The sequence below is a fragment of the Pteropus medius genome, unplaced genomic scaffold (assembly GCF_902729225.1).
Source record: "Pteropus medius unplaced genomic scaffold, Ma_sr-lr_union100, whole genome shotgun sequence".
Taxonomy (NCBI): domain Eukaryota; kingdom Metazoa; phylum Chordata; class Mammalia; order Chiroptera; family Pteropodidae; genus Pteropus; species Pteropus medius.
The window spans coordinates 1670971-1684064 of record NW_024346771.1 but is presented as its reverse complement, the minus strand read 5'-3'; the positions used below and the strand labels follow the sequence as shown (position 1 = coordinate 1684064).

Sequence of the window (13094 nt, the reverse complement as noted above, 5' to 3'; positions counted from 1 at the left end):
GCATGGGCTGTATTTCTGGCAGCAGAGAAGACAGTGGAGTTTCTGAGGAAAAGAAACAAAAAAATAAGAAAGAGGGAACTGTAGAGGTATATCAAGAGATGTAGTTTGGAGATAAAGGAGGTAAAATCATGAGAGCCATATGGATCTATGCAATAGTCACCAATCTAATCCTATCACAACCTTGAAGATGTAGGGGATAAGAATGACAGAACAGAAAGAATAAAAAATGAAAGCAAATAAAGACTAATTCCAATTTAAGAAGAGAAATGTTGAAAATCATGTAGAAGGAAAAAGATATGTGAGATTGTTGACATGAGAAAAAAGAGAAATTTCTCATAATAAAATATTCGAGTCTTAGATTGAACAAGTTTAACTTCATTCTTTAGTACTCCCAGGCATAAAGTCAAATATTTTTCTAAATTTGACCAAAATCTGATGGAATAGCTACAGTAAATGTGGTTCAGCTCCTCCCACTCACCCACGCATCATACCCCATTCAGATAAAAGGTGAAAAAATAAAAAAAGCATATCAGTTTCCTATTTCTGTGTAACAAACCACTCCCAAAACTTAGTGGTTTGAGACAACAACCATTTAATTAGTTCGCAATTCTTTGGCACCATAGTTTAGGTTGGACTCAGTTGGGCAGTTCTAGGATTCTCATCTGCCGTCACTCATGTAACTACAGTCATCTGGGGCTTGACTGGGATTGAGTGATCTAAAATGGACTCACTCAGATGTTTGGTAGCTGATTCTGACTGTTAGCTGGTTGGTCTGGAAACTCAGATCATATAGCCTCTCATTCCCCACTAGTCTGGCCCTTGTTTTTTCTCATAGTGGTGTCAGGATAGCATTCCAAGATGATGGAAACAGGAGTGCCAGACCTCTTAAGGCCCAATCCCAGAAGTCACCTAATATCACTTCTATCACTTTGTATTGGTCAAATTATCTCAAGAGCAGGCAAGAATCAAGGCATGGGGAAAAGTTTCAACTTTTGATGGGAGCTGTGATAAAGTCACATTGCAAGGGTCATTCATAAAGAAATGGGAATTATTGTGGCCATCTTTCAAATATTCTTCCACATGAAGGAACTGTAAAATATCTTCAGATATATCAAGGTAAGAGCTTGCATTAGAAAATCGGACTTAGAACCTGGCGTGAAACCTATAAATACAGAAGAAAGCACAGTGAAGAACCAAGTAGACCACAGAGGGTCTAACTCATTGGCTTCCTCTGTTAGACTTCCTGGTTGTCCTGAACCAGCAACAATGAATCCCTACACAGATGACTTAAGTGACTTACAGGAAGTATCTTATAATGTTCTGTTTGTATATAAAAATTAATGGAAAAATATATATAAACCTCAAAGGAGATAAGGTAGAGAGCATGCCTCACTAAGATTTTATGCTATCAAAACAAAGGGCATTCATGAAAAATTGACCTTTGCTCAGTTAGAGTGGGTAATTATGGAAAATTTTTATTTAATTTGAGAATTTCAGTCACTTTTTTTTGTTACCAGTGATGCAGAGAATATGGAGGTAGAAGTGTGGCCATATTATCTGTAAATGCAAAATCTGTGCTGAGGGAGTTTCTTCCACAGCTGCACACCCCTTGTCAAGGGCTTCCATGTCTTGGGAAAGAGATTGTTCTATGACATGACCACTGCTAGACCTGTGAGCTAGACCTGGGTCAAAACAGAGATTGCTTTTGATAAATCCTTTCAGAGACTGTCTGACTGTAATTGATACTTTTCTGGACATAAACCAGTATCTCTTCCCTATGCCCCATGGCATGCTGGTTCCTGGAACAAGCTGTTGTCCTGACCCAGGCAAGCAAGTAAGGCATTTTCCCTTACCTGGGACAGTGACACACCAGTACCTCTATTCATCCTGCACTGTTCTATATCATTCCTTGGTGCCTGTCAGGCAGCACAGGGATCCACTCTGTCTTGCCATGACCTAAGACATGCCTCGTATGTAAGTTTCCCTTAATAAATTCTTAATTGCCAGATTAGAGTGGCATGCATCTTTTTTTGATCTGTCTTTGCCCTCTACTTACACAGGTAGATTTTTAATCTAGGGGCTTTTCCCTGGGCCTGTGTGCAAGAAGATATGTTATGCCTAGTTTGCATCCACAGTTGTCTGGCTGGCAGTGGAGCTTTGGAATAGGGTAGAGCTTTGGAGATGGTAAAAGCTTGATCTTGACAGCTTATTCACTTTATTTGAACAGTTTAAGAAGAAATAAGGTTAAAGAGCTATGCCACATGGCCTTTATTGAATCTTTCTAGGGCCTTGAAGATTAACTTAAAAATAGAAACCCACGAATCCTTCACCGAACTATAAACTACATTAGCAAAACTGTCATATTTACCTGTGTGCTTCTCCCTGCTCTCCTTTCTCCCCGATCCCCAGAGGTAAATCTTATCCTGAATTTTATTTATAGTTTTTCCACATGCATTTGAGCTTTATTAAAAAGTATCATACTTTATGTTGTTAATCCATTTTCTTTTTTCTCCACTCATGATTTTTTTAAGATTCATCCATGTTATGGTTTTCAGCTATAGTTCATTCACTTTCATTGATAATATGCAAATGTGTGAATATTTCAGGCTTTACCTAGTCTCCTGTTGTTAGGGTTTCTTCCATTTACAAATATTCACCTGGGCCTACATAAAAGATTCTTTAAGCAATGAACTCAGAGTGAAATGTGCAATATCAAATTGTTTTCCAAGCAGTACCCTTACCAGCAGGTGTAAGCATTTCTATTACACCATATTCTCACTAATGCTTAGTATTGTCAGACTTCTTCATAATCAACTTGTCTAGCCCTGTGACAATACTAAAATATTTTAATTATCAATGCCTTTTAGTAATTAACTCTTGATATCTAACAGGACAAATCTTACCTTGCTCCTACCCTACAATACCCTACATTATTCTTCATTAATGTCATTAATAGCTACGTGATCTTTTTATATGGTAAAAATTTTAGAATCATTTCATTAAAATTCATTGACTCATGTTAGTATTTGGAATAGAATTGCATCAATTCTATTTATGTTATTTATGTTATTGTCCCTTTTTACTTTGGTTTTCTTTATGTCTTTCAATAAAGAATGGAGTTTTAACTTAAGAGTCTTATACAACTTTTATTCATTTTTTTTCTAAGAATATTGTATTATGAATAATTTCATTTTTGACCCTTTATTTTCCACATGTTGCAATTTAGCCATCTTGATGAGCAAGAAAATGGCTCAGTCCCAGCTGGCCTGGAGTTTACAGTCTATGAGGGAGGCAAATATTTATGAGGAAGTCACACAAACACATGGAAAAGCACAACTGTAGTGTATGTGAGCAAGGAGAAGTAAATGATGCAAAGAGATTCTAAACTTGGAAGATCTGCTTTAGGGTAGGGTATGGTATGATAACAGCTTTGATAGGGTAGGTAGAGGGGACTGTGAGAGCACACTTAGGGTGCCAGAAGAAGTTTCTGGGGAAGTGATTTCTAACCTAAGATCTTACATTTAATTTCAAAAGAGGGAGCCAGGCAAATATCTGGAAGAAGTCATCCCAGACAAAGAGGATAGCATGTGGGAGGCCAGCAGTAAGGTGGAGCTTCAGTTCTTTTCATCTGTAGAAGTCAGAGCATGAACAGGAAACAGTAGGAGATAAAGATGATGAGATGGGAATTTATTCCAGGGATTTGAGAACTTGTTCTGGAATTTGGACATGATTCTGTAGGCTGCAGGGTGCCAAACGGGGGGATACGCACTTTTAAAAGTTCACTGTAACTGGAATACGAAAATGGATGAGAGGTGGTCAAGGCAGGAAGCAAAATAGTAGTTAGGAGCAAATGGTAGTTTAAACTTGGAGACTACTTGGTTGGATTTGAGAGCTGACTGGAAGATGGAAGTAACAGGGTGTGGCTACTGATCAGATTTAGAGAAATAAAGGCTATTATGGTAACTTAATTTTCTGGCTTCAACCGTAAACTGGCTCTGGATTTGACTGTCAAACCTAGCACAATTTGGACATCATGTGCTCTCTCCTTTTATCCTTATCTTATATTTCCTAGTAGATTTAATCTTTTATTTGTCATGCACTCACTTTTAGTAATAACCAATACCTATATTGTAAAGTAAATCGATGAATTAATGAAAAAATTTTAGAAATGCATATTCTTTTATTAATGAAGAGGTAGCAGAAATAACAAAAGTTACAACAGCTAGCTAGCTAGCTTTTGGTGCATTTTTTATGTTCTAGGCCTTGAACTGACCATTTTGCAATTATTATCTCATTTAATCTTCACAATGAACAGTAGAAATAGATACTTCTATTGTTTCCTTTTTTGTAAGTGAGAATCCGAGGCTCAAATTGCTTAAGTAACTTCAAAGGTGTGACTGACTCCAGAGATTGTATGCTCAACTCGTATTTGCAACTTAAATTACATCCTTGGTGCTGCAGCAGCATCAGCGGTGCTGAGAGCTTGTTAGAAATTCAGAATTTGGGCTGCACCCCAGAACTCTTGAATTCTAATCTGCATATTAACAGAGCTATAATGAATTTTCTATGCTGCACTCCCAAACTGGTAGAGAGATTTAATAATTTACTTAGGATTTAGTAATGACAGACTATAGGAATCAAGATAATTTTAACTTGCATTTACTACATATTATCCAGGCATCAATGAAACTAAACCAAATCAATTAATTTTATAATTTATATCTACAAGATTTATATGGCTATATGGGAGTGTACATGTGTCTGGGTCAAAAATTGTATGTATGTTGTGAAGATAATTGGTAGAATACTGTTAGTCAGGCTCGCAGAGCCATCACAGTGAGAAGTGCCCAATGTTCTGGTCTAAGGGTTTTGGTGCTCCACCTGATTCAGCAATTACACTCTGATGTCATTAAAATAAAGTGGCCCCAATAAAAGAAATAGAAGCCAATCTTAATTACAGCTCGTAAACGCTTTATTGCTCAGTTTCACCCTCAACTTACTAATTTCCACTGCATGAGAGGTAGCTATAAAGATTTCCAATAGACAATCTGCATTATCAACAGAATCATGAATATGAATGATGACATCATTGTTTTAGATTCACTGAACAAGTACTATCTTGAAGTTCATTGCTACTAGATGATAGGTGCCTACAATCTTTATTTTCATACAGTTCTTGACTATTTGCCCTATGGTTGCATCTCCTTCCTCCAAAATCTAAGTGCAATTTCAACATCTGTATGAATTTGAAGTGATTTTGACTGGATATTTTTTGAACCTCTGTTCCAATGCTTTGTGAAGTAGATTGCTCAGTCATTTCCTCAGCTTTTCAAGGATACTATATCATTTGTTTCTGTCTTCAAATAAGTTCTATGACTATGAGAAATATTGACTATAGCAATGACAATTGCTAGCATTTATTGAGCATTTACTTTGTGCCGGCCGCTATCATGCATTAAGCTCATTCATTATACCAATCCCCCATTTAAAGATTTTTCTCATAAGAATATACATTCTACAATAAAAATTTCACTTTTTTATTAAAACAATTTTTAATTTTCCTTAAATGTTAAAGACAACAAAATATTTTCATAAATATTTTTATTTACAGAATAGACTTACTGAATATTTTCTTTTCTTTTCTTTTTTTTTTTTCCCTAGGCGAGGCAACCCTTGGTTGACCTCACAGATTGCAAGGATCTTGTCAGCTTACACTCCCTTATTTTTTTTATTTTTTTATGCCTACAGCACCTGGTCTTCCCAGGTGGCCTTCCATCCAAGTACTAACCAGGCCTGACCCTGCTTAACTTTCAAGACCAGGTGGGATCAGTCTTGTTCAGGGTGGCATGGCCATAAACTGAATATTTTCTTAATTTACAGTAGAAGCTTAGATTTCTTAAGAGTGAATGTCCACAGAGACAAAGAGTTAACCCTATTGTAAACTATGGACTTTAATTAATAATAATGTATCAATATTGGCTTATAATAAGGGAAACCCGAAGATTAAGGGGTTATATGGGGACATAGTGTGAAATTTTGAGCACTTTCTACTTAACATTTCTGATACTACTAAAAACAATTCTGTTAATTAAAAAACAAATCCACATTAAAAATTACCCCTTTTCTTTGATAACAAATAGAATATATCAGATATTTTCTGTGGTCCCGGTGGTCTAACACTGGATCGAAACTGGAGAGTTCTTCTCTAAACCTAGGACTCTAACTTTTTTAAGCTTGTGAATGGGATCCCAAAGTCCACTAAGCCTATTTTTAGTAGTAGCTCCTTGGCTGACCAGTTTGGCGATGACCCTACTACACTTCTTCTCTATCATTATATCAGCGGTCCTAAGAACAGAACCAGAAGCTGGAATCTATATGGAAACTTTTCCCTCTAGTTTGGCCTTTTCTTTCATTTGGGGCATATTTCTTTGTCTTAGTTTGGCCACCTCCCCGTGTTTGCATGAGGTAGATCTGCTATATTTCCCAGTCTTGGCAGAGTAGCCTTATGTAATAGGTGTCCTGTGGGGTCCAGTCTGGATGTGGCTTCTTCTTTTATCCTCAGTTATAGGACTTCTATTCAGCTAGCCTTCAGATATTTCTCCAGGGTGATTTTTCTGTAATTTAGATGTAATATTGTTGTGGTCATGGGTGTAGGCATGTACAGTGTTTACCTACTCCATCTTGACAGGCAAAGATGTCCTCATTTCATATAGGGAAAGAAAATGGTTAGAAAATCATTTTTAGGTTGTAGTTTTAAAAAAGTTCAGTCAAACTTCACTAGGTGTTTAAGTAGTTTCTCAGAACAAATCTTAATGTCCTTAGAGTTTATCAGAAAATTACTTAAGCATTTTTATAGGACGGAATTTTTTTCCCCGTTGGGAAATTTTTGATTAAAAAGTTATTTTGACTTAGATAAAATTTGCTTTAAATTTTCTTATTTTGGAGTCGGGGAGAAGAGGGAAGCAGTTTAGTTGGATACCTGGAATCTGGGTTAACTACATTCCTTCCTGCTTTAAGCTTTTCATATTGAATAAGTTTGAGGCAGTGGAGTTGCAAGTATCTCTGATTTTCCAGTTTTAAATGAAAATTGCTATTTCCAGGAAGGGCCCGGTAGAATTGAGTTTTAAGCATGATCTTTGTAATGGGTATGCCAACACCAGCCTGTTATTCTGAGAGAGAGTGGGTCCAGGAAAGAGGAGACTAAAAGACCTTTTAGTGGCCTTCTTTGTTCACCATAGAATTAAATTAATGTGCCTTTTACCAGATAAATGTTCATTTCCTGAATGTTGTGAGTTCTTGTTTTCCCTAAAAGATAATTTTTTTTAATTGGGAATACATTTTAGCACTTCCATAAGTGAGTTTACAAAATTCTTATGATGCAAAGTGTTCAAAATATGCAATCTTTCTAAAATAACAAACATATGTTGGGATATATTTTCCTCAGTTGAAGCAACATTCCTACAATAGTATGAAATCCATTCATGTTGAAGTGGAAATAAAATATTGCTTTGGAATATTACTTATGATCTACAAAATCCCCGCTTATAGATTCTCTAGGACTTTTATTTTTACATCTAATAATATTTATGAATCTTTTTGTTTTATTAATTTGAATTTAGTATTTCTTCTTCAATTAGTCAGTTTATATTAGATAGTTTATTAAAAAATCCATGAGTGTGTAGAAGTTAGAATTATGGGTTATAGCCATTATTTTAAATGACATATTGCCTACTTTCCTTTTTTTTAAAAAAAGGGGGAAAAACATAGGGAATGCAGTTGGCATTAATGTAATGGCTAGGTGGAGAGTCAGAGGAGAGAAAGAGCAATTAGGGAGATTGTTTTATAAACTATGTAAATGTCTAACCAATGTATACTTGAAACTGTATACTTGACACTAATAATAAAATCAAATTTAAAATAATAATAATAAAGGGGAAATATTACAAATTACATTTGTTAGAATTGAAGAGTTGACTTAATAATGCTTACTAATTTGTTTTCATCGCCCACCTTGTAGTTCACATGTAATGTTCTCTCACTAACCTACAATTCCGCTGTATACATCCATTAAATCACTATCAAGAACATCTCAGTACTAGGTGGAAATACCCTTGACGAAATTTGGTTTGAATAGTGGAAGAAAATTCTACCACTGGCACAAAAATTGAGAGGACTGTTAATAATGGTCTTTAATACCTATTTCCTTTGAAAGATAGGAATAATATGTAGTTTGTTGTTATATATGTATTAAAATTCGTTCAGACTGCCAGTGTTTTAAGAAAATCAGATGTTTTGAGAAAGCAGAAAAGAATAGTAAATTAGTGAAAGAAAGAAAGAAAGAAGGAAGGAAGGAAGGAAGGAAGGAAGGAAGGAAGGAAGGAAGGAAGGAAGGAAGGGAAGAGAGAGAGAGAGAGAGGCTGAGATATATGAGAGAAGGAGAGAATAGCTGAAAGAAGGAAAGAAGGAAGGAAGGAAGGAAGGAAGGAAGGAAGGAAGGAAGGAAGAAGGAAGGAAGGAAGGAGAGAGAGAGAGAGAGAAGGAGAGGTATGAGAGAAGGAGAGAAGGACATAATGACATAATGCACGGTTTAATTTGGTTGAAATGGTTTTTTTTCAATGCACGAACGAATGAACGAAATGAAAATGAATTTAAATGGTACCAACGAATGGAATGACATATTATTATTATTAATTTATTATTAAATGACATTAAAATGACATATCGATGATGAAATGATGATAAATGTAATTTGTTGTTCGTCGAAATTTGTCGAATGAAATGAAATGGAATGGAATGAATGAATGAATGAAATGAAATGGTCGAAAATCTAAATGGTGATGATGATGATGATGATGAGATGATGAACTTGAAATGAAAATGAATGGAAATGAAATGAATGAATGAAATGAAATGGAATGAAATGGAAGATGACGAATTGTTTTAGAAATGGAATGAATGAAATGAAATGGTAATGGTACCTGAAATGACGCACGTCGAATGAAATGGAATAAATGGAAAATGGAATGACATTATTGATATTATTATTATTATTATTATTATTATTGTTCGTTTGTTTGTTTGTTTGTTTGTCGTTTGTTGTTTGTTCGTTGTCATTTGTCGAAATGAAATGGCGAATGAAATGAAACGAAATGGAAATGAAAAATGGTTTGGTATCGGAAAATGGAAAATGGAAATGGAAATGGAAATGTCGAAATGGAATGGTAACGGAAATTGTTTGTCGTCGTCGGTTGTCGTCGTTTGTCATCGTCATTGTCATTGTCGGTTTTTCGTCATCGTTTGTCATTGAACTGCGGCATCTGAGATCTGGCCAGTTCATCAACATTTAAATTTTGAAGGTGATAGTTTTTATTTAGGACGTGATAAGGATGTGTACATTTCTTCAGTGTCCCGAGGATTTGCATATAAACTAGATTCAGAGCACAAAGCAAATTCATAAAGCCTACACCCATGCTTTTTTAAAACATTAACATTCAGGCAGAGTTGAAGCCAGATTTTAGCACATTTAAAGGCACCACAGTGTGTTATTGTAAGTTGACATTTCAAGATAATTTCAAAGTTGCAATATCTTTGACTACTAGAAAGAAAATTTGAAACTTTAAAAAAAGATTCGTTTCAATAAGCAGATGTGAAAAATTATTTTGGTAAAATTATTTGCAGATATCAGACTCAGACAAACCCTAAACATGTGAAGAAAGGAGTGTGGATTATATTAAAATAGATGTTAAACAGGAGGGGGCAACTATCACCACCTAGGAAGTTGAAACTCCATTCCAAAGTCAACAGAATGAAATAATTACAAAGAATGAATGATGCACCAGCTGTAGCTCAGCAGCCATTGGTTTTTATATTGTGCCCTCTGGTGGGAAAATTTATATATCATAATTTTAACAGTTTTGAACTGAATCAATAAGGCTTGTTTCTTATTTCTGGACTTTATGTATAATCAAACTTAAACTTAAGGGAAAATATGAGATGAATTTTCTTGTGTCACATGGAAAGTATTAATTATTGAATAACTTTTAGTGCCAGACACTGCATAAGCATAATTTTTATTTAATCTCATTAACTCTGAATTTAGTCCAGCACGTTTTCTTTTCATTTCCTTGTTACCTTAAGGCCTTCCCAGTGTTATCATCATATCTCCAGTCTACTTACACTTGCATATTCAGGCTTTAAATATCATTTGCATCCTGACCCCTTTCAGAGAGGGGCCTATGAAGAACAAGACTGGCAGGCGTGGGTCCCAGCAAGTGCTGCTCTCTCTGAATCTAGTGAGATTTGAGACCTGGATCTTTCACATCATTTAGCAGTGGGACTGGGAAACCCAGCTCCAGCCCACCTATCCTGGGCCAGATGGGTACAAAGGTCTATGATGGAGAGCCACAATGGGGCTTGTGAAGCTGGGAAATCTGAGGAGAAAAATGAACCAAGGAAGGAGGAGAGAAGAAGCTGACAGGGTCCCAGACGAGCATGAGAACAGTCGAGGGCATTTTCACCTAGCTTTTCACCTAACATGTCTTAAGTCAATTTGAAAGAATCAGAGTGGACAAATATGTGTAGAATATGAACATTTTTAGAATTAGAAAATGTTGCAACAATATGTAATTCAACTATTGGTTTTTTTAAAAATTTGTGTTTTTTTTCTTTTTTATAATATGATACATTATATGCATAATAATAATAGAAAGCTAACATATATACAATACCTATTATGTATTTTATTCCAAGTATTTCATATAACTTAATCCATTCAGTTCTTGCTCATACCCCATGAATCATGTAGTATTCTTGTTCTCAATTTGCTGATGAGGAGACTGCAGCCCAGAGGGAGTAATTATTATGACAGATGTCATATGGACAGTAAATGTGAAGAGCTGAGGTTCATACCCAGGCTATCTGACTCTAACCTGTGTTCCTAACCAATACTCCATGGCTACATGAAGTTGTGAAATGAAATAATAAATCGAACACTTATAAATCCTTGGCTCAGCTTAAAAAATAAAAGACATCACTGGTACTAGTGAAGGCCCCCAACCAAGGTGCCTTTCTCAGAAAAGCTAAGTGACTGGCCCACAGTTGGTTATTATATCTTGCTCAGTTTAAAATTCAACTGTTGAGTTATACAGATACTACATAGTAGCATAAGTAGAAGTTTCCTAATTGATTTTTTATTGATGCCAACAAAAGATAATTTTTGCCTTATATGGCTTTTTGACATATATGGGGATCACCCCTTTACCCTCCCTTTACCTGATTTTAAACAAACCTGAGTCTTTTATTGCATTTACATTTGAAAAACTTTTAGGCTCTGTTAGTTACTCATGAATTAATGAACTAATTAATTCACCAAACATATGGGAAACACCTACTGGGTGGCAATCACCATGCTAGGGACAGGGTAACAATCAGTGGCACACTGGAGTGACTCACATTGCCTTACCATTGCCAACAGCTAATGTTTTAGAACTTTTGTGAGCCAGTTGTCATACACAACCATTATTAAAAATTAAATTATATGAATATACAAATATATTAATCATATTAAAGACAAAGCTTATAAATACTTAAAATTTATCACTTCCTAATTTTTTGCTACATTTTATTATTAATAATCTTGAGGGTATTTGTAATTATATCTGTATAGTGGAACAATGTAAGAAAGTATTAGAGATTGTGCCTTTCTTCCTAACTCTACTTCAGATACCTTACACTGGTAGCTTGAAATTGATCATCGTGCCTTTATACCATGGAAATTGACAAATGCTACAAACCAGCGCTTTTCCTCTCAAAGAATCAGTTGTTAAACAATTAGCAGCACACCACCAGTTAGAGTGAAGATTAACATACAACCTAACCTCTACCAAAAAAGAATTCTTGGTTTAGTAGAACTACTGATTTCAGCAGTACACACCCTAAAATAAATAAATAAATAAATAAGCTGAATAAAACAAAGACCAAAAACCACCATGGTCTTTAACAATGGTTATTTTAAAGTATTATTCTTTAACATAGTTAAAATCAACTCTATTTCCATATTTCTCTGGAATTTGCAGATGGAAATAAGAGTTGATGCCACCTTTCTGAAATTGGAATCAGTCTGGTGGGGGTCCCGGGGGTATTGGTGTCTCTAAATATTTCTAGTCACAGTTCTGTGATCTGACAGTTTTTCACAAACTGGACTTGGAACAACCAACCAATTTGCTAATTAGCACTTCACAATAGTATTCCCAGCTCTATTTTGGAGATGAATAAAAGCCTTTGGAAGTATTTAACTAATAGGGTTTAAGTGCTGTGGTTCCTTCCAGGACCTGCTTTCACTTCAGATAACAACTCTGCCAAGTTGTCACAGGGCTCACAGAATAAACCATACATTACTTAACCTGGAAACTGAGGCCCTCTAACTAGAACCTTCCTTCTCAAATAGCTGTACTTGATTGTACAGACTGTTCTATAATTCACAAACTTCAATGTACCAGAAATAAAATGTTCTTCACTTTTTCTCTATAACTAAAATTGTTTTCTGTTTTGAGTCCTTAATATCCTGGGTGGCTGAAACTGAATCCCTCTCCCTGGGATCGTGTCTAAGACTAGGAGACTTTGGATTACCAGAGTATCAGAGCAGAGGCCTCTTGGATGTTATCCGGGCATGCTGGCATTCACAGAGACACCATTGTCTGGACTTCATGCACTGGTCTATATGGTCTATACATTTCACTTCCTTGTCCTAGCAGCAAAGCCTGAGTCATGTGAGAATACTCTGGGGCCCATGGAAATTATTCTGCTTCTCACCTTCCCTACCACACACACAAACATATTCTAGGAGTCCTTTGAGGCTGCCTTGGAACCATCTGCCTAAGCTTGAGGCCCTGCTGTGGCTCAGCAGACCATTTGGCCATCTTTGAGCATTTCCTTTTTCATTTCTGCTGCCCCACCTAGAGAATAGTTGAAAAATAGGGGCCTGCTTCTTCCTCTATCAATTCAGGAATGGTATGTGATCACTTCTCTGCCCCCTGGTAAGTGAGAAGAGGAAGTGAAGTCTCTACTGGTTGCCTCCAAGTGATGACAAGAGAAGA

The 13094-nt window shown here is 35.8% G+C and overlaps 1 protein-coding gene and 1 pseudogene across 3 annotated transcripts in view; one reads left to right on the top strand and one right to left on the bottom strand.

Annotated features, from left to right (window-relative positions):
• SLC9A9 (solute carrier family 9 member A9) overlaps positions 1 to 13094 on the top strand; it is a 505685-nt gene that overhangs the window by 46367 nt on the left and 446224 nt on the right. The gene's annotated exons all lie outside the window — the stretch shown is intronic.
• Positions 5740 to 5858, bottom strand: LOC120613891 (uncharacterized; annotated as a pseudogene).